Source organism: Palaemon carinicauda, chromosome 39 (assembly GCF_036898095.1).
Source record: "Palaemon carinicauda isolate YSFRI2023 chromosome 39, ASM3689809v2, whole genome shotgun sequence".
NCBI classification, from domain to species: domain Eukaryota; kingdom Metazoa; phylum Arthropoda; class Malacostraca; order Decapoda; family Palaemonidae; genus Palaemon; species Palaemon carinicauda.
This window is the reverse complement of record NC_090763.1, coordinates 55,045,383-55,049,067: the sequence shown is the minus strand read 5'-3', so window position 1 is coordinate 55,049,067 and position 3,685 is coordinate 55,045,383. Positions and strand designations below refer to the sequence as shown.

At 34.1% G+C, this 3,685-nt stretch overlaps 1 long non-coding RNA gene across 1 annotated transcript in view; it reads left to right on the top strand.

The window, feature by feature from the left end:
* Positions 1-298: 298 nt before the first annotated feature.
* The window catches only part of LOC137630879 (uncharacterized), a 16,881-nt gene continuing 13,494 nt past the window's right edge, over positions 299-3,685 (top strand). The window contains exon 1 of the long non-coding RNA XR_011041789.1: positions 299-379. This is a non-coding gene — a long non-coding RNA (uncharacterized lncRNA). The remainder of the gene's footprint in view (positions 380-3,685) is intronic.

The window sequence follows — 3,685 nt, the reverse complement described above, 5'->3', positions numbered from 1 at the left end:
ATAAATTTGGTGGTTTCAGTATTGTCCATCAGATGTCCATAGTGGCAAATTGAATAGCAGTATTGCCAGAAAATATAAAATCCAAACCATCTGATTTATTTATTTTAATAGGAGATCTTGCAAGTTATATAGCTTTTACAATTATAGGTTTATATAAAAAAGTATCTAGAGACTCATGCAATTGGTAAGTATAGTATAATAGTTATATAGAGTAACTTTTTATTATTCTATTAGTTGGAATTTTGGACCGTTTGATCTGGTACAACTGCTAGTTTCGAAAGTCCTTCACTGTGCTTAGGTTTCCCGGTGGTGATTGGAAGGCTGTGGAAACTTCTGTTGGCTGTGAATTTCAAGTGAATTTAAGGCTCGAAAGGAATGAGTATGTATTTTATATATATTATTGCTTTAACTTATAGACTTGTGCAGTATAGTAATGGTGTTATTTATAATTTTAAATCGAAGGTTCAGCTGAAGGAAATTTGAAACTATTTCGAGTATTGTCCTGGACTCCGTTGGTTAGCCGGCATTGTTGTAAAACAGGACATGATTAATTAGACGAGGTCTTTTATAATTTGAAAAAATACAGCTTTCCGACAATTTTCGCCATCTAAATCGTTTAAAATCCCTAAGACAATAATTATATTTTAGCTTTTAGCCAAATAGGCCTAGTGTACATGAATCGCATATTTTTTGTTTTCAAAGTACCAGGATTAATGACGCAAACTACCCATTTGAGTTTTCCGATTTCACTGTGTTATTGTACGATATTGGTTAGAATATTGGAACGGACATGATAAAATATATTTCCTCAACCATTCTTATTTTGAATCCCATAAAGACTACAGTATGGTGATAACGTAGGGTAGCCTACTTATTTTCATTAAAAGTTCCTTTGCTCGCATTTAGGCATTCTTGGAAGGATCGTATGGCCCTATGAAGTGGTACGCGTATTTTCATTTTTACAGTAATACATTTGTCGAAAATATGTGAAATTAAATACATTTTCGAAATAGTGAATGTTTCTCTGGGGAAATGCCCTCCTATAATGTTAGCAACTGGTGGAACTGAAGAGGTTGGAGAATATTGCTGTTGTAAAAGCAACAGCTTTCAGTTGGTTCAAAAGGCCGGATAATTATTCTGTAATATTTAAATCAGAAAAAGTATGTACAATAACCAGCCCTCATACTCCCTAAAGTAATTGACTTTGGCAATGGCGTTCACATTTTAGTCACCAATACGAAAGTAGTTTTGTCCTAGCACCCATTAGTGGTTTGGTTAGGTGGGGAACCTTAGGGTAGGTCGTATCCTTGTGTTGGTTTCCTTTGTGATTTTTTTTTTTCGGGTGTATCTTGTTTTTGGGGGTATTTATAATGCGAAAATTGCGCATTTCGGACAGTTATCGTGAAAATTGTTATAAAATACACAGGAAATCCTATTTTCTCTGGAAGGATTGTTGGTTGGTTCAGCCATTTTAGCCTGTATGATAAGACAAGCCGTGAAAAATGGTGTTTACTTTACTTTTACGGGTGTATTTCTCGCCCTCCATCAGACACTAAAAGTCTGTTCAGGCGGGCCTTGGTGTGTGAAAAATAATTTCTTTCCAGTTAATATTTTGCTCTGTATCTTATCAGTTATTTTGATGTAGTATGGTGTATATTTGATACAAATGAAAGTTTACTGATATATGTTGGTCAGACGCATAGATTAATTTAATTCCTGTCTTTTATGGCCCGGCCAACTGCATCCGGGGCTATGCTTTACCGGTAACTGTAATAAAGTCAATGGGTTATGTCTTAGGCGAAGATATCCCCCACCTATCTTGACTTAGATCACTCTCTCCTTACTTAACAGGGGTTACACCCCTCCCCCCTTCATTCACGTTTCATCATTTTAAAACAACATGAACTAGGTTATGTCCATAGTTTGCAGCAATTGTTTATGTAAAATTAAAATTAAAGATAATTGGTCCTAAAATAAAATTTTCTGAGCTTCTGAAATGTGCTGAATAATTTCCATTCAGTAGGCTACAATTTTTCCATTGAGTGGAAATAGGATAAAAGAGACATCCTGTCTGCAAATATGTATACTATATGAAGGTCCCTATGACATATTAGTATAGGTAAATCTGTAGAATATAGCTTTTTGATTGTAGGTTTGTATATCACAATTGGGTTTTTTTTTTATTTACCAAAATTTTGGAAGTAATGGGCAAATAACCTAAATTTAGTTTGTTTTTTTCTGGTAACCTAAGCCAAAGGTAAAGGGAGATATACTGTAGGCTCCAGACCTTTACATATTGTATATACTGTAAGCTGATGTATGTATAGCCTGAAAACATAATAGAAATCTCTTTGGCTGAACTGCCCTTGTCGTAACCTGTCACTTCTAGGTAAATGTTGTAGTCCAACTTATAGCCAGCATTTATTTAATTTGGAAGTTTTCAAGGTTACCTATTGCTCTTGTGCTATTCTTGAGTGTATATGGAAGCTTTTCTGTATTTTTAAGTATTCATTACTTTTAAGTTTTTAAATCAATTCAAAATTTTAGTAGTTATGCTCAGGCACCAGGATTATTCATATTTCAGACATAATTTACTCTGCCATGTATGTAAGAATTTCTTGTGACAAGTACGATAGTTTTTATATCTCCTCAATCTAATCGATGCCCATTAAAAGGAAATCCATTTCAATAATAAATGGCTCCCCTGTTAAAGAATATTTATAAAACTGCAAATGCCCACATTTTCAACAAAAAACACTTGTGCCATACCTTACAAACTTACAGTGATGAATATGTTAATCTGTGCAGTGCTATAAGGTAGATTTGGGTGTGCTCCTTACAATAGGAACAATAGGAAGAGCATGATGTGTAAGGCTATGATGGAGTGAATTTCTGTTTATAATTTGTGACATTTTAGATCAGGTTAATTGGAGGGATCCAAACTTAAACCAGAATCAGCTCTACTAGGTTTTGTAATGATATAAACTTATTATTAATTGCTTCTGACCTAGGTCATGTTCGCCTAAGGTGGAATAGCTTGACATGTAAGCATTACTTTAAGGGTATTATCCCTTTGATCGCTAGCTGCTCTCACATTTCAGCTTTCTCTTTCATCTTGTCCAACTGTTTCCAACTGTTGCCGGGTATTCAAGTTGCACCTTGGCCACTGAACTAGGCTGTAATGTAGGTAAGGTTAAATGGGAGTTATTAGTGGTTTCTGTTAATGGTATATTTATTAATCAAGGATAATGCATTGACCCCCTAGAAAGTGAGCCACCTGCAGTAAATTCAGATATAGTGGAATTAGAGGATTTGATGAAGTGACAAAAAAAAATTAATATTTTAGAAAAATTTAATTAGGATTAAACAACTGCCGTTTATATACCGTAGAAGGGACATTTTTAGTTTTGACCAGATAACAACCAGCCAGTTTGGGAATGAGAGAATATTACCTTGTGAATACGTGTATTTTCAAGTATCTTGGGTCTTGTGCCCTTAATATGGAGTTGGATTGTTAAGATTTTTAAGAATAAAGTTGTCTAATGTAGTTATTTTAAAAAGTTCATTTAAACAGTTATAGTCAAGGATATTTGTTGAGTTGTAACAATACATAGGCCTAAGCTACGTTGAATTGTCGGTTTTAATAGCCAAAGTTTTTTTTATTCCTTTTTAAGTGTATGCATTG